The sequence below is a fragment of the Macrobrachium nipponense genome, chromosome 29, assembly GCF_015104395.2.
Source record: "Macrobrachium nipponense isolate FS-2020 chromosome 29, ASM1510439v2, whole genome shotgun sequence".
In the NCBI taxonomy this organism is placed as follows: domain Eukaryota; kingdom Metazoa; phylum Arthropoda; class Malacostraca; order Decapoda; family Palaemonidae; genus Macrobrachium; species Macrobrachium nipponense.
The window spans coordinates 47,461,562-47,489,117 of record NC_061092.1 but is presented as its reverse complement, the minus strand read 5'-3'; the positions used below and the strand labels follow the sequence as shown (position 1 = coordinate 47,489,117).

The 27,556-nt window shown below is 40.3% G+C and overlaps 1 protein-coding gene across 1 annotated transcript in view; it reads right to left on the bottom strand.

Annotated features, from left to right (window-relative positions):
- Positions 1-12,863, bottom strand: part of LOC135206264 (glycosyltransferase 25 family member-like) — a 73,190-nt gene extending 60,327 nt beyond the window's left edge. Inside the window, exon 1 of the mRNA XM_064237677.1 lies at positions 12,859-12,863. The gene's annotated coding sequence lies outside the window, so the exon portion shown is untranslated. The remainder of the gene's footprint in view (positions 1-12,858) is intronic.
- Between the last annotated feature and the right edge of the window lie 14,693 nt (positions 12,864-27,556).

Genomic DNA, 27,556 nt, shown 5'->3' with positions numbered 1-27,556 from the left:
GCTATACAAGTATGAAATATATTTTTCTTGTTCATTTTTCGAATTACGATAAAAGAAACAGCAGAGAGAGAGAGAGAGAGAGAGAGAGAGAGAGAGAGAGTAAGGAGAGAAGAGAAGAGGTTGAGAGAGAGAGAGAGAGAGAGAGAGAGAGAGTTGAGTGGATCAGTGTATAAATATATCGGTCAATGGGCAGGTAACAACCGAGTGAATCGTTTAGATATATCCACCAATGTAAACTACTATTATAGATAGATAGATGGAAAAAAATCATAGAAAATAAGTTTAAACTGCAACAACTTTCAGAGAGAGAGAGAAGGGAAGGTGAAGGAAGGAAGAAGGACAGGGGTGGCGGTGGAGGTGGGGGGAGAGGGTAGGTGGAGCTGTTTACTGGTGTGTTCCTATCCATTTCTGGATAATGGAGTTTTGGTCTATTAGTACAAGGACAAGTGTAGTTATTCTTTACGATTAGTGATTCACGATACCCTTATAAATTACGGCACTGGGGTAATGCACTAAAGAAAAATCTCGCTCTGTTACGAGTGTTCGTTACAGAAATAGGTATTGCCCAAAAACGTGCTTGCACTGTCTCTGAAAACCCATAGTAGACATGCTGCTTAGTTGTCAATCAAGTTTTTTATAACCAAGTATTTTTTACAAGCTAGCTATTGAATAAATTTGTATTTTTCTCAGTCAAAACATATGCCCCTCAATGCTAACTTTCCTCTTTTAACGACTTTCTGGTCATTGCAAATTCGGCCCCATAATTTCTTATGGTGCGAAAACAGACAGAGGCCCATGGACCGAAAACGATTGCGTCACACTACGGCGATAATCCAGCAGTAAAACATCTTCATATATCCAAAAAGTAAATAATAAAGATATATATGCGCATTACGATTATAACAATTACATGTATAGCTGATAACAATCTGCACGAATAACTGGTAAACTGTTCTGCAATGACAGTTGAGTATAGCAATTATTTACAATAGGTACGAAAGTCAAGATGTCGTGACGTCATAATACAGAACTTTAAAGAACGTTCTAATTCAGAAAAATAATTACTTAAATTTGAGTCAGAGTCGAGTTACTTTTTCAATAACGAATATTTTCAAATTAATCATCATAAATATGTAAAATATTGATGTTTTACTACTTATTTAAAAATTAGCCAAGAGCACGCTTCTCGTCATCTTCTACCCCAACAGCTGTTTACGCCTGGCTTGTTGTTGATGAGAAATCGTGTTTCGATTGTTGTGATAAAAGTGCTCCAGCGTCTGTGGGTACAAGTGGTGTGCGGATTTATCACAGGAAATGGTTAGTTTATTGACACAAGCTACTCCGTAAACATCGAGATGGCGTCAATCTTCTAAATACCTCGAGTTGTAAGTAAAAATGTTGAACGCGTTTTGGTGAGATTTGCACTACGTTTGAGACCGTTTTCAGTACCCTCTGTTTAAATCTGTTTAAATCTTAAAATTTGGCCTTAATTTCTAACTTTGGGAAAATACTTACTTCGAAAGGAGAGTAGAGGTCTTTAGCTCCGTTTCTCACCAACAACAAGTCGCGACTGATGCCCATCTCGGGTGTCAGGACGCGTTATAATGTACTTTTTCGGAGGGTGGCTTGCATTGATGGTAGCTGGCCTGCGTGGCTTGCTGTGATGATCTACCCTATGCTTGACAAGAAATAGCTAGCCTAGCCTTCACAATGGGGCACTACTGTTGACACAATTTAACGCTACCAAAAGGTGGCTGTGGCCTCTTTATGATCAACTGGCCTCTATGACGAGTCTTTAGGTAGTATTTCAGCTTGAACAAAGAGCTGTAACAGAGAAATGGCTCAATCCCAAAAAAACCACGACCGAGCAGCAAAAGAGAAATGTCAATCCTCACACACCTAATAAACTACCAGCAGCGCACGCGATACATTGCATACTTATTCAAAATAAAACAAAGAGCAGTAACGCAGGACTTTATAATTACCCAAATAACCACATGCAGTAACAGCAACCTAAGTTAGGGGCACAGCAGTTCAAAGTCTTCTCGCAACTCGTAAGTGCTAGAAACAACCTAGTACTAGCAGTTGCAAAGGTTAATTTGCTAGAAAAGCAGCTCTAGACTTGGCGATTGCCATCTCCAAGTGGTACACGAATTTCTGTTTTTAAATTCCTATAAATCAATATTTTACAGAAAACAGTGTGCAGCTATGATACTGAAGCCTCAAAATGAAAAGCTTCCTATCTGAAACCGGGGAATCTCAGAAAGAACTACGGCGTAAACATTACGGTGTAAAGATTACAGTGATAATAGTAAGAAGCACTCTAGCGTAGGATAACTTATCAGCTTCCTTAACTGCAATGTTGTTGTTATTTTACAGTATGATCAATGTTTCTGAGGTTTGAAATATTGCAACCCATCCTGTTCGGTATTGTACATGTTGGCGTACATTGCATTCACTAACATTTATTGCTTCGAATTGTTTATTGTTTACATCCTATCATTCAAGGATTGATGTTTTAAAACTCTCCATGGTTAGCAGTGTTGTAAGTACCAAAGTTATCATTATGGATGTCAAGAGAGAAAAACCGACTTGTTTGAATGAAGGATACCCAAAATAAAAGATTTCTCATGAATTAAACTAATCATCACTATGATGAGTTTCACCAATCTCTGCTCGTTATACTGAAGCTACAATAAAAAAGACAAAAATAGAAATTCAAAATAACACTCACGAAATACTCGACAACACTAGATTTTAACAAATTAATGATTGTAGCTTATAACTCTTAACTTGGAATACAAAATATATCATTAATAATAAATGGAATGATATATGAATGAATATGATATTTATAAAATGTTTTCCCCAAAATTTCACGATAAATGAATATTTACTATATAATCAAATGACAACAAGAAATTTCAGGGCTGGTTATTTTAAAAGAGTTTATTGTTTATTCGATGCTATGATATGGAAGATAAAAAAGTGAATGTGAAATTTGCAGTGTGCGGACGGAAACGGAGTGCCCGACCCCCAGAGTCCCGCTGTGAGGACGAGAGAGTAAAACAGGCAGCTGGGTACTGATAATTCATTATGTTGTTGTTGTTGTTGTTGAAGATTAAGCTGACTTTTTGCCAGCACGGGCTCTTGCTCAAGAGCAGCCAGTAGGTTTATTACAGGTAAACACAAGCTATACTAACTAAAGGAGGTTGCGGACGGATATGTAGTATCCTACATGAACAGAGAGAAACTGGGTCTGGGCCAGAAGGATTTGTTTTTTCTCGGAGACATACATTTAAAGATAATAAGATATACAAAGAGCGAAATTGCATAAGTTATACATTGGCGGAAAGGCCGCAGAATGCTCTATAGAGTGGTTAAAGGAACAACGCAGCTTGATGATGAGACACAATGAAAATATAGAAAAGAGTTGTCCTTACAACGCGACTCGCACACAGATAGAGAAGATCAATAAAGTGGTAATAACAAAGGACATTGTCGCAAATGTTATTGCAACTGTTTTTCAGGATCGTGCCAGATGGAGGGAGGTTGATAGCCCTACCTAAGGGGACAGGTTTAAGCCCATGCAAAAGGACAACTCGAATGGTAAACACAAAGGATTTTAACAATTTTATTATAAAACTAGAATTTACTAATGTCAACAGAGAAACAAAGCAGTGATGCATGAATTTGGGTGGCACTACACCCCAAATTTAGATGAATTTAACATGGCCATGCGACCACTCATAAAACAGAAAAATCACTCAAATTGAATCGCACTTTCATTAAAATAGTTAGGGACACATCCCTGAAAGTTGATTAAATGACAGCAAAGGTTTACATCAATTAGCCCAACGATGGCTACAGGAAAGAATTATTACTTACTGTACATAATGTTGGCGTCGTTCACAACTCCCCCTCATGTCTAATTCATGCTCGTACACTACGTACACGGCCCAGAAGAGCTATTAATTGAACCAAGTGAATTAGAAGGAAGAGGCCACATGGTTGGCGCATTCACCTTTTATACCTGGGCGGATCGGGTTAGTCAATTTTACTGATAATTTTTTCTCCTCAAAAAGGAAGCATTCTTCTGTTTCTCAGATAATTTATATGACAACAAGAATTCTGTCACTGATCCATGGGGGGAAGAGGCGACAACTAATAAATGTGAACTGACAAGAAAAAACCATTCTGCTTTAGCCGCCAGATTGCCTGATACGTGGCAATTTGCCTTACATTGAAAAGTGGGAAATGGCTGGACGGGCGGGATTATGTCATGGAAAATGCGAGCACTAGTTTTTGTGACAGACATAATGGACATACATTTATGAATTATATATCGGTGGAAAGGCCAAGAAATTCTACATACAAACATATAGGCAGTCCCCGGGTTACGACGGGGGTTCCGTTCTTGAGACGCGTTGTAGGTTGAAAATCGTTGTAAGCCGGAAAATCATCAAAAATCCTAAGAAAACCTTACTTTTAATGCTTTGGGTGCATTAAAAACTATGTAAACTGTATTCTTATTGCATTTTCATAAAAAAACTTTCAAATATTGATTATTTTGCATGTTTGGTGTCATATTTCTTGTGCCAGATCAGCATAGTAGGCATTGTAACCCTGGAACATGCGTCATAACCCTGAAATTAATTTCTGATGAATATAATTGAAAAGCGCCTTAACCTCGGAATGTCATAAGACGAACCCGTCGTAACCTGGGGACTGCTTAGCTAGATGAGATACAATATTGTTAAAAGTGGGTAATGAAGGTCTTGACACAGGTCTTTACAATCTAGATGAGATACAAGATCGTGATCAGTGGGTAAAGAGGGTCTTTACAAGTACTGGAACTTCTTGGGCAGCCGGCGGCGAAACATGGCATGTGTCGGTGGGCCCGTGGTGGTGATGTGGTGGTAGATGCTGTGCTTAGCCTGTGTTCTCAGCACCTGGTGTAGTTCTGGCTTGAAGAAGTCGGGGAATTCATGCAGGAGGGCGTTGTATTTGGACGACACAGCAGCACATGCAGTGGGCATTCCCAGGCCAGCAGTGAGTGGGTGGGAGCGGCAGTTCCGGTGTCTAGAAGGCGTTTACGGCCGACGTCCACCAGCAGACCATGCTGAGCGAGAAAATCTGCATCCAGTAGAGGGATCCTGATGTCCATGATGATGAAGGGCCACTTGTACTTATGACTCAGAATAGATATGCTGCGGGTCTGGGTTCCTTAGCAGCAGACGGGGCTTCTGTTTGTGGCTGCTAGTGCCACCGTGGCTTTGGGTGGGCGGTTGTGGTCCTCCCTCGATGGAGGAAAGACCGACTGCATGGCTCCCGTGTCTACCAGCATTCGGTGTCCTGAGATCGCGTCGTGGATGAAGAATCCCACTGGTTGGGATTCCCTGTTGTTTGCTGCCACTGCTGTTATGGGTGGCCACCCTCTGCAGTTTTTGGGAACGCACAGGGAGCTCTGCAGTTTTTGGCATTTTTCCAAAATCGTCTGTGAAAATAACATCAGGCTGGATTCAACCACGTCCACTGCTGCTGTGGTGGTCCCTTTTTTCTATCAGGCTGCAGGCTGCGGGTGCTGCAGTGTGCTTGGAGACCTTGGTGGCCATGTGGAGTTTATGCATGATGCTCACCAATTGCTCCATTGGAAGTGTGCCTGGCACCATGATTTGTGCCCTCACCTACTGAGGAAGGTGCTGCAAGAATATTTCTCGCAATAGTCTGATCTCCCTTCTTTTGCTGAATTCGTCGTAGTCCGGCAGCATCAAGAAACCTTGTAGTTCGTCCCAGGCATTCTGGGGCAATGCATCCCCCAGAGGCTGGTTCACCAGGTTCAAGGCAAATTGTGCTCTCTCTGGGACAGGCATTGAGTACATCTTGACGAGCTTCCTACGGAGGTCTTTGTATTTGATCTTATCTGGCTGCCCGTCTAGCCAAGGGGTAATTTTATTAAACACTTCCTAGGGCAGTGTCGTCATGGTAATATATGCTCTGGTTTCTTTGTCCATGACCTTGACTACACGGAAATATACGTCAGCCCACAGGAACCATGACCTGGTATTTTGCTGTGAGAATGGCGGAAGCTTTATCACCTGAGTTATCACAGTTTTTGAAGGTGAGAGGGGGATGCAAAGGAACTGTGAGTCCTTGGCTTGATTTTCAAGTTCCATGTCTGGCATTATGACTCTAACACCAAAACGTGAATTAAGTGACGTATTTAGTCTGTTAATGGTGTTCAAATTTGTAAGAAGTCAAAACCATATGCTGTGTGGTTCCGTTAATGACTTTCTGAATACGGTCAGTCGATGTGAATCATAAATGGCAGGACCAAACCGTTCGAACACGCCAGAACGTACCTGGGGAGGTACGCCATAATTACTCCATTAGTGGCATGGGTGGTTTTTCGAGGAAGGAGCTTTCAGAAGCCTAAACTTTGTTGCCGTATGGTTGAGATGATAATTTCTAAGTCAGTATCTTCTTTGGGTATAAAGGCGAAGATGTTTCAAACTCATGATGATAAACTTAACAATATATTTGCGAAACTACATCTCTTGAGTAGAGGCAAGAAGGCAGTTAAGGGAACTTGATTCTAGGAGAGGAAGTAGAGTTCTGAGTTACAATGCATTTACAAAATCATAGGAGAGCAAAGCCTAGCTTAGCGTACTAACATACAGACAGACGAACATATGAGAGGAAGTCACGTAGTCGTCTGTGGGATATGGGCCAACAGGTTCCCAAGTGAAAGCACTGTGACCTGTTTTACACGACAATGGATTTGATTACCACAGGCAGATGCAAACCAGGGCGCTGATACAGCACGCCAAGGCTTAGCCTGCATTCTTTTATCAGTCCCTATCACACTCCTTGCTATCTCAACAGTGACCCTTTGGGTCATTGGCTTATTTATATATGGAATATATATTTTAAATGTAACACTTACAAATGCAGCCATAGTGAGTCCGTTAATGGTGAAGCCAAAACCGCTGTGTACCATCACTCCAGGGCTACCAGTTGTGAGGTTGCAATGAGAAAGAACTGAGTACTACTGATTTATTACCTGGGCACGAGGTATACATAGTAGTGTGCGAACGGAAACAGAGTGCCCAACTTCCAAGTCTCGTGACCCACCCACAGACAGAGAAGAATTTGTTTCTTAGCAGTTAATGAAATGACAATAACAAAGGACATGAAGGACATACATTGATGAATTACATATTGGCAGAAAGGCCAGGAAATCATACACAAACATATACATATGATTCTTGCTGCTTAGCTAGATGAGATACACGATTGTGATTAGTGGGTTAAGAAGGTCTTTACAATGGAAACCAGCATCAGACACTGGTCATGTTGTATTGGCAGTTAGCCAATATTTTTGTTCCCAAGTGTAGCTATGTAGAATTGAAGGATTTCTGTAATGAACTTACTGTGTTTACAGAGCAGATAAAGCGACTAAGCAGATCCACGTTGGATCAGGGGGTGTTGCTTAGTTTGACAAATCAGAAATTATCACAGGGTCAGTTGTATCAAAGGATTGTAGGCTTTCTATGAAAGTGCGATTATGACTTGACTGAACTGTTTGAAGCATTGGACTTCCTTATCAGAAGTATGGAAAATGATACCCTTCAGAGAGGGGAAGAATTATCACAGCCGTCACATTCAAAGGCGTTAGAAACTAACCCCTTCCACACGGGATCGTGTCCATTCTGCAATGGGGATCATTCTGTGTCCAATTGTCAGAAACATACGAATGCTGGTTGATCTTGTCTCATAAGTGTTTTAATTGCCTTGCCTCTGGACATAGTAGCAAACAGTGCAGTAGCAAACGCAACTGTTAACTATGCAATGGACGACATCATAGTCTAATCTGTGAGAATGATAATAGTAAATTCAGCAACTAGCTCCAATTTCCAACCATCCAGACAACCTTCCCTCATGTAGTATCCCAGACTGTTAAGAGCCAAAATCAGAACCGTCCCAATCCTAGTCGTAACGTAAATCACAGAAACCAAACCAAGGAGGAAAAGAAAAACCTTGTGTGGATGCAAAAATGCTAAAAAATAAGCCTTCTGCTGAGTTACCAGCCACACTGCTACTCAGCTTCTGCAGTGTTATATCCCTGTGACCAGCCCTTTCAAACTCGCTTGTTTCTTGACACAGGTAGCCATTGCCACTTCATTTCCTGTGGGTTGGCATGAAAACTAAATTTGCCAGTTGTAAAACGTGTTTCATTGAATATCGCACCATTTGGCTCACAAATAGTCAAGGGGGAATTTGATGTTGTTTCATGTATAGTACATATGGGTCAGCGAGTTGTTAGATCAAAGTTGGTGGTCCACAATGACGTGAACACGCCTGTTCATAATGTGGGAATAACTAATTTAAAGACCTACTTGCAGAGTAAAGGGTGTACCAAGGCCAATGAGGATATGAAAGGAGATATTTTGAAAAATGTTCATTTGCTAGTTGGGGCAGACTACTTCAATTTAGTATTCGTAGTGGGAATGGAGAAGGTAGATGGAGTTAGTGTGTTTGTTACTCACAATGGAGTTGCACCTCACAGGAGGGTACCTCAGTGGGCGCTAGAGGGAGTAGATGTCTCCACTGTATGCATGTTATGTGTGTGTAGGATAGCTGGGGCCGAAATGAATGTCAATGTGTGGTGGAAGTTGGACACGATTGGTATCACACCACATGAACAATGTACCACATCAGAGCATGTTGCCAAGGAAAAGGTCCAGCAGAGTATCATAAAGACTGAAAGGGGTTATCAAGTGAGTTTGCCATTCTGTGGGTCAGAACGGGCTAGTAACAACTATCATAATGTGGTCTTGCAACTATATGTGCTAGAAAAGCAATTCGAGAAAGATCCTGGCTACAAAAACGATTAAGAGAATGTTCTTCAGACACATCTAACCGCAGGCTTCATTAAGGAACTACAGAACCTTCAAGTTGAAGGTTGTTACCTACCCAATTTTGGGGTGAAGAAACAGAGCCACACTACACCATGGCACATAGTGTTATTTAATGCATCCTCAAAAGCGAAGGGTGGACTCTCATTGAACGATTGTCTTTATCCTGGACCTAACCTGGTCCAGTTGTTATACAATCTACTGAACAAATTCAGGCATAACTCTGCAATGACATCAGATATTTCAAAAGCATTCTATCGTGTCTTGTTAGACCCAGAGGATACCAATTATGCTAATTTTCTGTGGCGATGGGGGCCGACATAAGTGGCCACGTATGCCTCTCAAGTGGTAGTTTTTAGCGTCACCACCAGTCCCTACATTTTGCAATAAGTACTTAGGACCCACCTCAGGGAAAAGGGAAAGAGAACTTGATCAGATCCTTTTACGTAGATAATTACCTGCAGATGTATGAAACTTTAGAAAAGATGATGAGGGATTACGTGGAAGTGGAATCATTGCTAGATGAGGCTCACGTGCCATTGGCAGGCTGGGCCAGTAACAACATGAATTTTGAAGAACAGATAGGAAGCGAGGAGCCTAGGGAAATCTGTTTTGGGTATGATCTGGGATAGAGAGAGTGATTGTTTGAGTCTGAAGCCATGTAAGGGGATCAGTGGGAGTGGGCAGGGCACAACCATCACGAAACATATGCTTCTGTTATTACTCATGAGAGGCAAAATCTTCCTCAAAGATCTATGGGAAGCAGGAATAGGTTGGGCTGATGTATTATGCAGGGATCGATTGGAACAAGCCAATAAAATTCTTGAAGAATTCGTTCACATTCACAACTTAAAGTTCTAAAGAGGGATCGTGTTAAGAGAAACTGAGTTACACCTTTTTACTGATGCTTCTATCAAAGCCTATGGAACTGTTGTATAAGTTAAACAAGCAGAGGAACAATTAACGTCCTTATATCGCAAATGAGAGTAACCCCCAGGAAGCAAGCCAAATTAACCATTCCCAAACTGGAGTTATTAGCTTTGTTACCAGGGTTCAGGTTGGGGAAACATCAGAAAAAACTCCTGGATATCCAGAAAGTTACAGTTTGGACAGATAGTAAAGTAGCTATAGCACTTGTAGCTAGCAAAGAAGGGAATAGGAATACGTTCATATCAAACAGGATGGGAAAAATCAATTCTATCCAACAGGAGTGTGCAGTTGATCTTCAATATGTACCCAACAAGCTCAACCCAACAGATATCCTAACACGAGGCTCTACATTGAAATATGGAGGAATGATGTAGTGGTTGCATTTGACAACGTTCACAAGGGTCACTTGAGAGAGAGAGAGAGAGAGAGAGAGGAGAGAGAGAGAGAGAGAGAGGGTGAAGGAGAAGAGAGAGAGAGAGAGAGAGAGAGAGAGAGAGAGAGGGTGTGAATGATGAATGGGTAGTTGCTGAGTGAACTGCTTGTTTGGCTTGTTGAGCGGATCGGTTGCTGAGCATTTGGGTTAGTCAGAGTCAGTCAGGCAGTGAAGGCAGTCAGAGTCAGAGTCAGAGTCAGAGTCAGAGTCAGTCAGGCAGTGAAGGCAGTCAGAGTCAGAAGCAGTCAGTCAGCGAAGGCAGTCGGAGAGACAAGCAGTCAGTCAGTGAGGGTATTCAGTAATCGAGTTCTGTGGTGCTTGTTTGGTGTTTTTTTTCTGAGTTGGTGTGTAGTCTTGGTGCTTGTTTGGTGTTTTTTTTGTTTGTGGGTTGGTGTGTAGTCTTGATGTTGTTGTTTTTTTGTGTGTGTATGTGTTGGATGAGTGATTTGTTAGTGACTGTTGGTGTTGCATTTTTGCCTTACAGAACCAGGTGTCCTGTTGGTAATTAAGTAACTTGACGGGGAAAGTGGGGCTGGGGGAAATTTGTAAGCCAGGAGTGGTTAACGTAAATGTGGGGAGGTCTTGCTTGCTTTTTTTTTTTTTAGCTTGTGATCCCGCCACTGAAAGACCTGAGCCAGAATCACCTGTGGCATGAGGGACCTACCTTTCTTCGTCAGAAGGGCCCCACTGAATGGCCAGTGAACTATGATGAATCATCTGATCAACATCAAGTCCTAATTGTTGCTGCCCTAAGAGAATTAAGAAAAGAAGGAAACCTGACTCTGCCTGCAGAACTATGGGAATTAAGGGGGAGTAGCATTGATTTTGTTTCTTTAATGAGAATAGTGAAATAAGTGCTGAAGTTTGGAGGCTACCAAGCAGATCCTCACTTAAAATTAGCTTACATGGAACAAAGGCACCACTTTCCTACAGTGTGTAACCGATTAGAGAATGGGGTGCGAGTACCTGCTCACATCACCAATTTTATTAGTCAGTTAAGTTTAGTATTAAGAAATAGGGTTATCTACACCCGAAGTAGGTTGCCAAATGTATTCATTAGCAATAATGAATTAATATTGTTGCCTTCAAAAGGCCATTTAGTTGCATTGTACCTTGAGCACCTCCACACCACTCATATGCATTGTGGCATAAATGTACTAATCACCCTCTTTTGTCAGGAATGTTGGAGCCCAGGATTGAGGGCCATTGCCAAGCGAATGATGGGGAGGTGCAGAGCTTGTATTATAGCCTTCAGGCCCCTACTCGACTGTCTGCCGCCTCCTCCCCTCCCAGCTGACAGAACACTCTTTTTATGACTCTTCAACAAGTTTGGAGTGGACCACACTGGCCCCATACGGATTGAAGGCAGGTGATACCTTCTGGTCATAACTTGTCTAGCCAGCTGTGCAATGTATTTAGACTATTATAATGGGCTGGATGCTGACACCTTTGTGCTACTCTTAAGGAGGTTTACTGTCACACACACAGTGCCGTTGAGCATCTACAGCGATAATGCCACGACCTTTCAAGGAGCGAGCACCTTCTTGAGGGAGGTGTATGATGAAGATATCACTCAACAATTCCTCCAGAGAAGGGGAATAAAGTGGATACTCCAGACCCCAGATCTCCCTGGAAGGGAGGTTTCTTTGAAAGATTGATAGGGATGGTCAAATGCATACTAGTGACCACCCTACGATGAATTGTATTCAGCGAAGAGTAACTTTGCACCCTCATCAAAGAAGCCAAAATGGTGGTAAATAACTGTCCTTTAATGTATGCAGGAGATGTGAGGGAGGATGAAGTGATACGTTTGCTTCCTTCAGTGGTTCCCCATGAAGAGCTGTACCAGTCATTGACCATTAGGCAACTGCGACACCAATATTTCCGCCTAACGAAGTGCTTGAATGTTTCAAGCACTATTGGAGAGATGGTTACCTGAGGTTGTTTCAAGAGTAGCACAATTTCCGGGAAGGCCCACTGACTGCACTGTGTGTGGGAGGCATTGTATTGATTAAAGTGGAGCAATGGAAGGGCAACCAATGACCCCTGGGAAGGATCATCGTAGTATACTCTGACAAGAGATGGGTAATGAGATCCGTAAAGGTGATCTTTGAGGGAAAGGAACACCTCTGAGCTGTAGAACATATTGTCCCATTGGAAGTGCACTCTCATGACGACGACGAAGAAGCAGAGAGAGAGAGAGAGAACATGGATGGAAATGACTCCGAGGGAGACAATTGAAACCAGGCAGAGAATGGTATAGAAAGTGTGACTCGACAGACCAAAAGACTCGAGATGAGTGAGAGAGACAGAAGTGTTCGAAAAGGCTTGAGTGGAACAGTGAACAGTTTAGAAACCAGACCAAAAAGGAAGGCTGGGATTGAGCTAAGACAGAAGATGTCAGAGTGGATGAGAGACAAAGTAGCGTAGTGGTTAGAGGCAAACTGTAAAAGAGTGGGAGTTGAGAAGGGCTCTGAAGGTGTTACAGTTAATGTAGTTACGCCTTACACGACCGGCAAGGGCGGTCCGCAGGCATCTTCAACAAAATGAATAGTATGTGTTTAATACAAATTGTATTCTTATGTCCAATTATAACTCTTAGTGCTTCACGGGGTCGAAAGCCACCCCTGATGTGACTCCAGAAAGAGCATTATGCAAATTGCTTGCAGTGACTTGATATGAAGCATGAGCCCAGATGGGTATGAACGAGCACAAACATCGATGTACCAAGAGAATCTCTTATTACAAAGTGAAACGTATCACTTTGTAATAAGTATGTGGTAGCCTATACCTTTTATTGATACAGACGATAATTAGAAGTATGTTGTATAACGAGCCACAATCCCATCTGTTGCAAAATGCACCAACAGAAACTGTTTGAATGCATTAACCTTCATATTGAAATTGTGTTGAAATTACTTTCATGATTACATTGCTATATGTATTAATGATTGCTTTGATGATTACATTGCTATATGTAATGGTGTTGATTGATGATTGCATTGCTTGCTGTGGTCAAGTGTTGATATCCTGTGTTGCTAAGCATTGTGTTGCGTAATCACTCAGTAGGGAAAATCTATGATGTTGTTGCGAGCTAGACCTGCATCGACCCCACTTAAGCCTCACCAGTCTGAACCTCCCATTCTGCTCTGGGGCCCTTCCCTTCTGTTTGGGGTAGAGGATGTCGTGAAAAATGTGTGCACCATTTTCCTTGACTTGAGTCTACCTCGGGACCACCACAGAATTGCGTGAGAAATCAGTTGGCATAATGGTTCTCTCTTGTGTTAACATATTTCTGTATCATTTAACGTCTAATCTGCGTGAGATCACTGAGATAACTTCAGTAATAATTGTCAAAATGAGATTATTGATATTGAGGAATTGTAGTCAGTATAAGAATCTTGGAAACTCAAAAATTGACTAGCTGGCCGAGGACAAGGGGTCTTCACACGAAAAGACTGCCCTTCCCTTAAGAGAGTCCAACCAGGGTGGATGTGTATAAATTTGCTCCAAGTTTCGCGCCAAGATTCCTTTCGACATCATGTGGTAACTGTGAGTCCTCTAAATATTCATGTTACCAGTGTCTAGGTATTAATATTGGTATGAACTTGGTGGTGATCTCAGTTGGTCTGAAAATATGGTATCGTGATTTTCTCCGTGGTTTGAGAATAAATTTAGTTTGGTCCATGACCAAGGAGCCACTTGTTTGGCTGTCTAAGTTGGCGGGAGATTGTTGTTCAGAGTGTGTAAGGTTGCTAATGTTGAGAGCACATGATAGTATGATTTATATTTGTAATAAAATTGTAGAACATTGCTCGTGCCTTATTCATCTGTCCTTGTGCAAGGGCTGGGAGCTGTCCCTTCAGGTGGGCCTATACGCCAACAAGATCTGGCGAACCCGGTAATTTCAGTCATTGAATAATTCTCGCCCGAGGGTTTGTATATCATGTAGGAACGATTCTTATTTAAATTTTTTTATAAACTTGTCTTTTTGTTTATTTTCCTCTATTCCTGTGGCTATATATATATATATATATATATATATATATATATATATATATATATATATATATATGTGTGTGTGTGTGTGTGTGTGTGTGTGTGTGTGTGCGCATGTGCGTGTAATTGTAATAGCCACAATGCCCTCTTAACTTCTTGAATTCTTCATGCTTTTTTAGATATGCTTGACACAACACAGCCTTGAGATCCATGTGTAATAAGTATACAAGAGCATCATTTCAGATTGTTGTTAAGGGGGCAAAGATGGTTTGGTGAGCAAAACGAGCCTAATCAGCATTGCTTTTTTTATTTTGAGCTATTTCATGTGCTTTTTGAAGCCACAAGAGCAAGGTATTTCAGGAAATATTATATAGTCCCTCTACTGTTTATTGTGCAGATGGAAACGGAGTGCCCGACCCCCGAGTCCTGCGACTCACATACAGATAGAGAAAAATTTGTGTTTCTTAGCAGTTAATAAAATGGTAATAACATAGGACATAATGGACTTGCATTGAAGAATCATATCTTGGCGGATAGGCCAGTAAATTCTACCTACAGATATATACAAGTGATTTTTGCGGCTTAGCTAGATGAGGTACAAGATTGGGATTAGTGGGTAAAAAAGGTCTTGACACAGGTTTTTACAATCTAGATGAGATACAAGATCGTGATTAGTGGGTAAAGAAGGTCTTTACAAGTACTCCCCCACAAGACAATTATTATTGATTAATAATGAATAAATAAATAATGCATAATTAATAGTGAATAGCTGGAAGATTTGTACAGTTAATCACGATATCTTGTTGGTATCAGGAGCCGTCCCCAAGTTCTTGATATTTGAGGTTTTGGGGTGGTCTCGACAGTTGGGCCATCCAGCGGGCCTACCAGGATGTTGTTTTTCATCTGGTCCCTGGGACGACCTCGACCATGCCTTGGGATGTCGGTTTCTTCACTTGAGGTCTTATTTTGTGGAGGAATTCTTGGACGTCTGCTGATCTCTTCCCAGGTTTTGTTATCCATCAGGAAAGCTGGCTTTAATCTGTTGACTGATACCCAGTTTTCCTACCCTTGGATGTCAACAAGGTAGGGCTTGGAGTTTCTTGTGATGATATGGTATGGGTATCTGTATGGTCTGGACACGTGTGGGTGGCGGGCGTCGCCCCTGAGGAAGATGTGTGCAGGTTTCTAGGCCTTCTGGTGTGTAGTTATGTGTCCTGTCCTTTGCTATTTCTCTTAGTCTTCTGAGGGGCATATCTCAGTCATTTGGTTCCGTGGCAAAGAATTCGCCCAGTACTGCCAGTGCTTCCCTGTATATTTTTTCTGCAGGAGATTCTTCGCCATTTGCTTTTGGTGGTGTTTGAAGTCCTAGCAGGACCCGGGGTAGCTGCACTTTCCAATTTTCATTGGTACAGTTCCTCACTGGACGAGTGGATTTTGCGCTCGGATAACATTCCGGTGGTCTGAAGTTTGCTTCTCGGCTCAGCCAACGTGGAACCAGAAGAATTTATTTCTGGTGATAGAAATTCATCTCTCAATATAATGTTGTTCGGATCCTACAATAAGCTGTAGGTCCCGTTGCTAGGTAACCAATTGGTTCCTAGCTACGTAAAAATATCTAATCCTTCACGCCAGCCCTAGGAGAGCCGTTATCAGCTCAATGGTCTGGTTAAACTAAGATATACTTAACTTTTTCATTGGTACACCTTGGCATCAGTGCCACTTTCAACAAACGGTGGGCCCTTTCCACTATTCCATTGGCCGTGGGGTTGTATGCCGTCATGCTGTGGAGTGTTGTCGCCATCAGACATGCCAGGGAGACCCAGAGTTCTAACAGGAATGCCGAAACGGCTTATCCAATTTGATAGTGGGGCTTCACAGGCACTTGTATATACTTCTTCTGCCATCAGGGTTGCTTCCAGCCATCTCGTAGACCAGTCTATGACTGTTAGGAGGTATCCGACAGCCCTCGATTGTGGTAGAGGTCCTCCAATATCCACTTCAATGTGCCCAAACTGTCTCCCTGTTTGATGGAAGTCTCCTATGCCTGATTGTGTGTGCCGAGTGATTTTGCTTGTCTGCCATGGTATGCAGTTCTTTGCTCATCTCCGCACATCCTTTTTTATCCTGTGCCACACGAACTTCTTGGTCATCAGGCATATTCGTGTACATCCTGATGAATGGGAGAGGCCGTGGATGATGTCGAACACTTGCTTCCGTCATGATGCAGGTATCAGGGGTGGGGGTATGGAGGAGTTATGGGAGTTCCAATTGACAACGTCCTAGAGAGAGAGAGAGAGAGAGAGAGAGAGGGTGTATTTGCTGAGTGGATAGTTAACGAGTGAATAGGCTGTTGGTGAGTTCTGGGTTGTCTGCTGGTGCAGCTGGAGTTAGCTGTTAGAGTTCTGTGTTTTGAAGGCAGTTTTTCAGTCAGTCTTTGGTCAGTCTTGGGTGAGAGCCTTTGATAGTCAGTAGTGTCGGCAGCAGTCTATTGAAGGCATTGAAAGTCAGTTAGGTTTTGTTTTGTTGATTTGTTGTTTAGTTGTTGTTAAGTTGATATTGTTTACTTTGGAGTTGTTGTGCCTGTGCTGTTGGATTTGTTGTGCCATGAGTTTCTGTTACGTGAGTTGTTTTGGTTGAGGGTTGTTGTTGTTGTTGGAGGCTGTTGTGGTTTCTTGGTGTGGTTGTGAGTTGTTGAGGGTTGTTGTTGGTGAGCTGTTGTGATTTCTTGGTGTTGTTAGTGGGTGTGTTTGTTGCCTTTTTGAGTGTGTGTTTTTTTTTTGTGGTGATTGTTTGTGCAGTGGTCTTTTGTTGTGGTTGTATTCTTTGTTTGTTTGCTGTGTTGTTGAGTTGTGGGTGTATTCTTGTTTGTTGTTGAGTTGTGGTCCTGGGGTGTTGTGTTGTTGAGTTGTGGGGTTGTGATTCTTGGGTGTTGTGTTGTTGGGTTGTGGTCCTTAGTTGTTGTGTTGTTGTTGAGTTGTGGTTCTTGGTTGTTGGTGGTGTCTCAGCGGCCTCGACCAATGGACAGCACAGCATAGCCCTGAGTATCTGCAGTTGGGTGAGTATATGTGTTTGAGTTTTTTTTTGTTCTGTGTAGGTAAGTCAATTGTCTTGCGTGTATTCAGTAGTGTAAAGAGGAAAGTGTGACTGAGGGTGAGTTTGGTAGCTGGATTGATTAAGTTTATGTGGGGGGGATTTTGCCTGCTTGTTTTTTAAGCTTGTGATCCCACCACGGGGTGGCCTGTGCTCATGTTGCAGAGAAGTGTCGATCCCTGCTATCCTACTGGAACGTCCTTCCACTTCAATGTGGTGAGTGCTGTGCAGTAAGCTGCCATTTCGGGGTCTGTGGCTTGCTCCTTCGCCAGGTCCTCGTAGTCAATGCCCAGGTGGACCAAATTTATTTCAATACTTGATAGGACGTCGGCTACCAGGTTCCTCTTCTGGGGGACATAGCTGATGGTGCACCCGAATCCGGATATAGCAGCCAAGTGCCACGGCTGTCTTGCTGACCATGCATCCACCACCTTCATGAAAGCATATACCAATGGCTTGTGGTCCATCAGGATGGTGAAGGGGCTGCCATCTAGGAGGTATTTGAAGTGTTGCACGGCCTTTTAGATTGCTGACATCGGTGGTAAGTCTTAGGGGGGTGGTAGGGTTCTTTTAGTCTAGGGTGGTGGCTCTGGTGAGGGCTGCCTTCATCTGCTTGAGTGCCTGCTGCTGCAGCGTTTCCCACGCCAATTGGAAAAGGTAAGTGGTTGGGGGAACCCATCCACTATCTGCTCCATTATGGCTCTGCCAGCGACGTTGCTGGCATCTGTGGTAAGTCTTAGGGGGGCGGTGGGGTCCTGGTATTAGGGCTTGTGCCTTGTATGATAAGGCGCCCTATGAGGTAATGTTAGACTAGCGATAATCTTACGCTAAGTCGGTTGGTATTGCACTTCCATCTTCAATGGAGTGTCTGGGGGTTTGTAGATCACTTACGAAGTCGGTATTATCTTGTTGGTTATTACGACGATGTGTTAAACTCATGTTGGTTCGGTGAGGAGGTTCTTGTAGAAAACACTAAGTATAAAAAATTATATATTCTTCTGAAGTTTTACATGGTGAAGATCAGGTATGATTGTACAAGTCTTCTAATAACGATAGCTTGATCGCTTCTGCCAATGATGATGGCTAATCCTATTCCTCTACATGATAAAGCTTAGGTAAAGAGGTACAGGTCTTCTAATGACGATAGCTAACTCTCTTCTGCCTGTCTACCATCTCTGTTACAAGTTATGAAGGAACAGACAGTAGTTCGAACATATGAACATACATACAAATGACATAGTTTCATACGAACACACAATCAAAATGAGACACGCTACAGATCACGTAGGCGGTAGTTGTCTCAAGCAGGGAGCTTGGACTAATGTTTATAAACAATTGAATGACTACAGGTGACGGCATGTTATCTTAGCCTACATACTTATTGTATACGTCATCTTTAGCGTCTCTAGTCTGATCACATTCCTGCAAGCAATCTTTTATATATATGGACTAACATTCCATATTTTTATTATGTAAACACTTACATCAGCTCGGTCAGCTACCAAAACCAACTACTGAATATTACTCAAACTTGACTTGCATTTGACTTATAGGAGTGTGATACAGACACTATGTGAATATATATATATATAAGTAAATAAAAATTCATGGTGTACATGAATTGATTCAAGTAATAAAATATAAAACAATGATACTGGTAAATAATAGTGATCACGTGATATATAATGATACAGTTTTTCACTTCATCTCTTTAAGATACTTATGCTACAGAAAATACTAATGTACTCTGATAATTGCATAGAATGAAGATTAACATGATAAAAATCATATTTTAACTGATAAAAAATTTCATATATGAATTGATAAAATTATTAATGTTTATGCTGATTGATTCGTTGATTTTTATGCTAAATGTTATATATCTGATTCATTAATTCATATACTAACTCATAAATAACTGCAGATATTGGTAAGATAAAAGTTAACAGATTGATTATAGGCTACCTGATTTGTTTATACATATGTATATGGATTCATATAATTATGATTAATATATGTGCACTTTAAATAGATTTCTATTGCGTACACGCAAAGATATATTTAGATTCTGTTATTTATGATCATTTATATAATAGATTCCTATTGCGTACACGCAAAGATATATTTCGACTCTGTTATTTATGATCAATTATATATAGGATACATGATACTTTATATATATAGGATACATGACCGAGGTTATACTACTTCACTTTTAACTAGCGTTCGAACAACTTTTCGACCATTACACAGTTCCAGACAACCACCTATAGCCCAATGAAACGGCCTATTTTCACAGGGTTAAAACAAGGGGAAAATTTGCCTGGGCGGGTCCAACGTTCTATTTTTGCGCTCATACTTATTCTCTGCATCCTAAGCTACACGATTACGTTCGCGATGAATAAAAAAAAACATCCCCAGCACGAGTCCTTCGCCAGCAAAGTAGAGTTGAATATCCTTCGGGTCGTAATTGTCGGAAGTATGTCCCTTTCGTAGTCAATTCCGACAGCCGCCGGAGCATTCCGCATTAAAACGAGATTAACGACGAGATACGGTGTCGGTCGAAGAAGTCCATGAAATTCCTTTCACATTGTAGGCGGTTGTTACTTGACTGTAGTCGTCCGCTGCAACGAACGATTTTTTGAAGTTGCGATGTGAAACTCTCGTACTGCAGGATACTGTAACCAGGTTCCATTAATCAGCCTGCAAGTGAAATTATACTTGTCACAAGGGCAAAGTAAATTCAGACAACATCCAAATACGGGAGGGGAGAGAGCCATTTAGACCAGACTTAACCCACATGAATTCGCTGATATTTTGGAATTCAAAAGAGTCCGCTGTACAAACTTTTTTTTTATCCATGGCATTAACAATGAGTGAACCTATCCAGGTCTATGAGGACTGTAAAAATATCCATAATTATAAAAAATAAACAGATATCAATACAAATCCCAAAGAAAATTCGATATTACTGGTAGTGAATTACTAGATAAAGAAGTGGAAAACGGAGCTATTTGTAAGATTGCCAGGCAACATAAGAGTCAAAGAGAAGATTAATCATGATTCTGTATTTCTCTATGCTAACTGAAATTAAGTTGTGATAAAATCTGATCCTATGTGCCCTAACAAAAGTTTCATATTCAATTTTCTCGTGCGCATCCTCTGAGGTTAATTTTAAAAACTTTATTAATAGGTAGGAGGTGCAACGAAAAAAACCCACTATGTAACTAATTTCTATATAAACTTTGGGTTTTCCAAGAAAATGTGACATTTTCCCATGAATGTTTTACTTGAATTGTAATAGGCTAATGTTGCAAGTAAATATTTCATATATACATATCTTGATACTTCTAAATGTCTATGAGGTTCAGAAAAAAAATTAATTCATTTTGTTGTTATAGAAAGTCTATTTGCTTATTTTGTTCATTAATTTTAAAATGATTGCAAGTTGCATTGCGCATACCGATAGACACTTGTACCTAACGTCTGCCTTGCCCATGAGAAGTTCGGGCTAAGCATTCCTTTCTCCAGTCAATCTGCTTTTGCAAGCAGAGACGACACACAGATGAAACCTGTGTAAGCAGATTATTGAGGTTAAAAGGAACAAATGCTGATACGGCAATGATGACGTCGTCACTTGGCAGGAGATTGCTCTCAGCCAGCTAAGAGTTACGTTACTTGCTGCAATAAATACGACTTTAGGATAAATTTATTATCTTTTAATACTCGACCCACACGAAAAGAATGTCTGAAAAAAAAAACAGTACCAAAATTGAACAATATATTAGTTTCATGTTGGAAATCTGATAATTATGTTAAATTAAATATTCCTTATTGAAACTAATGAAAAAGGTTTCCATACAAATTCTATATATATTATTAGCCCTGTATAAGATTCATATAGGAATTATTCCATAGATAACATTTTCACTTCTAGACTTCCTGACTTTAAAATCTCTTTTATTTTATTTTATTTATTTATTTATTTATTTATTATTATTATTATTTTTTTTTTTCATTGACTACGAATATAAATCACCGGGACAGACAATATGTCAGTAGGTTTTGATATGTGTTTGAACTTTTAGCTTATTTGTCATTACTAAAGCGTTAAGTTAGAGTTCAAATCTTTACGCATATATATTTGGATTGATTTTAATTATCTATGGTTACGTTTTGCTTATTGATTTTATCGTGATTCCTTTTTTATTATAATTTGTAACCCTTCCGACTTCTTACGGAGTGTATTATATTGACTCCACTTGTATCCATATTATTTTATTTTTTTATATTTATTTATTTATATATTTTTATATATATTTGATAAATTAATGGTTGGCTTGAATATGTGGAAAATGTTCTTGTGGGAGTGTTCTAGCGGCGTACCGTATAAGGCTACTTGCGGCATCAATTCTATAGATACAAGATAAAATGATAAAGTTTTTAAAACCGCGAGAACCGCTATAATCCAGTTCGGATCCAATATCACGAGTTGTAACTCGTAAGACATTGACACTTCCTATTTAATTATCCGGTATTCTACCAAACCGATTGACTCTGGGTGATAAAATATATTATTGGTTTACTTAATGGAAAGGAATTCACACTACGTGTTATGGAGATTATTATTGATTTACACCACCCGAGTCAGATTATCATGTGTTGAATTCCATGTTTACTGATTTAGCACTCATAAATATTCCTAACGCACTCAATTGCGGTGTTTGTTTTTAGTGCTATTAATTCTATATAACGTGTCAAGGAACTATTAACACTAAGAAGTGTTTATTCTCTCTGTCAGACTCGTAACTCTGTTAATAATTCTAAGTATATTCTTTCAAGGATTGATTTGGCACAGGATAGGCCCTTAACTGACAGGTGTCTTAGTGTGTCCCTTGTTTTCATGACACGTGTTACAATCAGTTATGTGCTTTTTATATCTGTAAACATTGTAGGCCAGTAAAACAGTGATGTGGCTTCCTGTGACATAGGAGGGAACCCTGGATGACGGAATGCAACCAGTTTATGACGATTGGTATGAGAGAGATTATTACTACTACCTGGTCGTTAGTCCTCTGCTGTGTTCTTCGGGTTTTCCTCGTCACAGACCTACATAGAACATTACATTTGATTACATTATTCTGATACACATACTATAAATATACTTTTGCTTTAGGGTTTCTGCTCGAAGTGTTTATTGTTTTTGCCTAGCCACTGTCCCTGTTTCCGTTTCGAAGTGTTTATTGTTTGGTGTTTATTGTTTTGCTTATCGCTGTTGACACTTGCTTTGTTCAGTTTGTAACAGTTCTGCGCTCCGACCCAGATATTCAATGCTCGCGATCTCTTGGGTTAAGGGATTTTCTTGTTTAGATACGGTTTTAACAATAGGCACGGATGTTTCTATATCTTTTAGTCCAATTAATGGTTCTTTGCTGTATGGTGCGGGATTTTCGGGATAATGCGTCAGCTATGACAATTGCTTTCCCAGGTAGATATCTTATCTTGGCTCCAAAGACCTGAATGATCATTTGTCACCGAGTTCCTTTTGTACTGTGATTAAAGCCTTTGAAAAACTCGGTAAAGGACTCATGTTCAGTAAGGACTTTATCAGGATAGCCATAGATTATGAACTTAAAATGTACTAGTGTTAAAGATACCTAGCCCTTCCTTGCCTATTACTGCATATTTACTTTCAGAGGGCTTTAGTTTACGTGAATAAAAAGCTATAGGGAAGAACTGTTTATCATATTACTGAAGTAGTATCCCTCTTACCCCTTGGTCTGAGGCGTCTGTTGCAATAAAAAAAAATTCCTTATTTAAATCAGGGATTTTTAAGTTAGGTAAGCTGCATTTTCCGCTTTTAAGATATCGAACGCCTGTTGATGCTTTTCAGACCATAATAAATCTACGCTCTTCTTCGTAAGATCTGTTAAAGGAGCTGTCATGATTGAAGAGTTACATATTTACATACGATTGTAATACCCACTACAGCGCAAAAGTGCTGTATCCCCCTTTTACGTACCGTAAAAGGGGGATAATAAGTACCGGAAAGTTATGAATAGCCGACACCTTACCATGGACTACTTTTAAGACCTTGACCAGACACATAAAACCTAGATAAACATGTTCGGTTTTAAAAAACTCTCATTTAGATATTTTACTCTGAGATTATTTGTCTTTGTCTCTGTAGCACTAGCTCTACTTTATGTGAATGTACTTCTAAGGTATTAGAAAAGATTACAAGATCATCCATATAGGCATGTAGGTTATCGCCTAAAAATCTCCAAACACTATATTGTAATTGGGGCGCAACGTAAGCCGGAGGCATACGTAAAAATTGATAATGTCCCCTGAGTGTGCTGAAAACGGTGTATGAGGTACAATCACTTAGGTAATGATCTGGTAAAAGCATTTTAAGTAAGTCCAAGCGGTGAAAAATTTATTCTAACTAACAGAGATAAGATATCGTCGGTACATCGCACTGGAAACTATCGGGAGTCGTTTCCTTGTTTAAGCGACAGAATCTACGCAGATACGCCAAGTCCGATCTTTTATGACATGACATTTGAGGGAAAAATTATATGGGCTTATTTGATTTCCTAATGACTCCTATTACTAACATTTTTCAACTTCGTCATTTATCTCTATTTTGAAATTTCATTGAGAGTCTATACGAAGGTACGTATATAGCTTTATGTTTGTCCTTAGACCGTATTTTGTGTTAAATTACATCCGTTTTTCCCAGAGATCACTCGCCAGTGGAGAAACTTCCTGGTATTCAGGTAAAAGATAAAAAAAAATTCTGCTGAATCACCTCTGCTTGAATGACTTTACGGATATTACTTTAGATAGATTATCAGAGAGATTCATCCACGACTGGTTGGGCGTGATTAAAAATTAGCAACAATAAAAAATGCGATATTTATAACTTCCGTATCCACGATATGTATACTTTTAGGGCTTTGTTCGCGGAAATCGTTATATTTCAGAGTGTCGGGAAGGATTAAAATTTCATTTCCCAGCAAAGTCTTTTTACACGCACTAAGACATTCGAGGGTGCATGCTTCTCGAGATTTTGCGTGCAAAGTGCGACTGCGGTTGTGGGAGAATTCTGTTGGGTCATTTGAACAATGTTACGATTTATGAGACAAATGTATAGTTCCTTTATATAAGTTATTATTTGATTAACTGTCTCATTTTTGTTCAAACGGATTTTAATATGTTTGAAGGTTTATAGGATTTCCCTTTGATAAACACGCCTTTATTGCAGGATGTAAGATAATATTTTGTATACCCTTAGATGAATCTTACAATTACACTAGATACAGATCAATGTTTTTTATAGCTATAGAGGTATCTGTAAACGCTCGCTTATCCGGACTTCTCATTAGGGAAGTTCGAACAACAGACGGTGAGTCCGTAAATACAGGATATTATGTGTACTAAAGGAATAAACAAGATATTCTAATTTTTACGGCGCGTACAGTCGGGCTTTATCCACCACTACTTATAATAACTTACGTATTAAAAAAAAACGAAAACCTGCTCTGATTACTTTATACGGTCGTGTGTTTCCTAGGAAAAATCCTTTTTAGTTCAAAAAGATATCGGTATGTATGAACCAACATCGCTTTTCCCCACTCTGCTAGAGTCGCTTATTGTGTGGAATTTGCTTTGCTTTGAAAACGTCGGCAGTTTTGACTGACCTTGACCGCTTGACTAGGTGACACAGTCACCGAGTTTGCTTGTTTGATTCTGAAAGGCTACTGTTTCTATTTCTTTTTGTAATAATTAGGATCCTTCTCTTTATTACCATCGGCAACGTATTTGTGTGTTTTTAGCATTATGTTGCTGGTTACGTATAAAGCAATGAATGACGAACTATTAGGAACTGAGCGATTACTAATAAGACAAGTTATCACTACTGCATACAATATTAACTGTTTGTACTTCATTCTTTGCTAAAATTTGAAATAGTGAGGGATCCTGGTCAGCGCATTTAGCCTGATGAAAGTTTTTTACAGACATGTTATTCCTTGCAATCCAGCCATATTTTTAAAGTTAAGTTGAGTCATTGAGGTTCGATATTTTATATAACTCAAAAAACTCAAGGCTAAAACTGCGATCGGGACTTTGCAAAGGAGCATTTATTGTCATGACCCGAAATAGTGTTACCTCTAATTTATATAGATTTGTACGGGTGTTCCACTTGTTTTTTGTGTGTTTTCTAATCACTACGGTGCTTAACGACCCTATCCATGCATCTGTATAAATACAGACGTCCACTGCGTAATCGCATATTCACTGTTTAACATGATTTGTTACGTAAGGGATTAATTATCACCCAAAATGATAAAATTAACATAGTATATGATTATGATATTTCAGTAGAACTTCTGGAAACAGACACTCAAAGATAAAAAACTCGCAGTAGCGAAATCTCAATGATGTAGATAATTTCTGTAAAAAAGTAAGATTAAGAATGTCTCGTAACTTCAGCCACAGGAATAACGAAATTCGACCTGCAAAGGAAACACTCAAAGTTACTCCAAATGAATAAAAAATTGTACTTAGCTTGCTTTTGTGGGAAGTCACGGTGTTCCGATAACGACACACGGCCTTGGTCCTCCTTCTCTATTTAGCGGATGACCTGGTTTGGCTTCAGTTTCCCCCGTGCGCGTTGTTTCGATGATTCGAGCCCTTGAAAGATCCGATGCTGCAGACGCGTTCGGTTTGTTTCTTGAAGTTCCGGAAACGCTCACTAACGATGTTTTCTTGATTGATTCTAATGAGAGACGAAGCTTGCGTTGTCGTAGGAAAAAGACACGTCGGTTTTGTTTCTTGAAGTTATTCACTAAACGATGATACTAAGTTGGTTGAAGAATCTGTTGCTTTCATCGTCGTTGAAGAGTTCTTATTGTTTTCTGAAGTCGCTCACTAACGATGATACTAGGTTGCTTGAAGAATCTGCTGCTTCCGTCGTCGTTGACTTCTTATGATACATGATTTATTATTCTGATTTTTCTTCGTAGGACGTTGTAGAGTTCTTCTGGTACGCTGGCCACCAATATTAGGGCTTGTGCCTTGTATGATAAGGCGCCCTATGAGGTAATGTTAGACTAGCGATAATCTTACGCTAAGTCGGTTGGTATTGCACTTCCATCTTCAATGGAGTGTCTGGGGGTTTGTAGATCACTTACGAAGTCGGTATTATCTTGTTGGTTATTACGACGATGTGTTAAACTCATGTTGGTTCGGTGATGGAGGTTCTTGTAGAAAACACTAATATAAAAAATTATATATTCTTCTGAAGTTTTACATGGTGAAGATCAGGTATGATTGTACAAGTCTTCTAATAATGATAGCTTGATCGCTTCTGCCAATGATGATGGCTAATCCTATTCCTCTACATGATAAAGCTTAGGTAAAGAGGTACAGGTCTTCTAATGACGATAGCTAACTCTCTTCTGCCTGTCTACCATCTCTGTTACAAGTTATGAAGGAACAGACAGTAGTTCGAACATATGAACATACATACAAATGACATAGTTTCATACGAACACACAATCAAAATGAGACACGCTACAGATCACGTAGGCGGTAGTTGTCTCAAGCAGGGAGCTTGGACTAATGTTTATAAACAATTGAATGACTACAGGTGACGGCATGTTATCTTAGCCTACATACTTATTGTATACGTCATCTTTAGCGTCTCTAGTCTGATCACATTCCTGCAAGCAATCTTTTATATATATGGACTAACATTCCATATTTTTATTATGTAAACACTTACACTGGTAGGCTAGGGTGGTGGCTCTGGCAAGGGGTGCCTTCGTCTGCTCAAGTGCCCAGTGCTGCAGCATTTCCCACGCCAGTGTCTTCAGTTTCCCCTTCAGCACCTTGGTCAGGGGATACATGATATGGGCGATGTCCGGCACAAATCGTCGGTAGTAATTAACCATGCCGAGACTTGATTGTCTTGAGTGTAGGGAAGTTGTTTACCACCTCTACCTTGGAGGCCATGAGGTGGAGACCCATTGGGGAGACCTCGTGTCCCATGATGATCAACCCATTCTCCTGAGGGAGTTTCAGCACAGCCCAGACATGTACCAGGCTCTCTTCCAGAGATGTGGAGAAGATCAGGATATTGTCCACGTAGAAGACACAGAAGGAAGTGGCCCCAGTG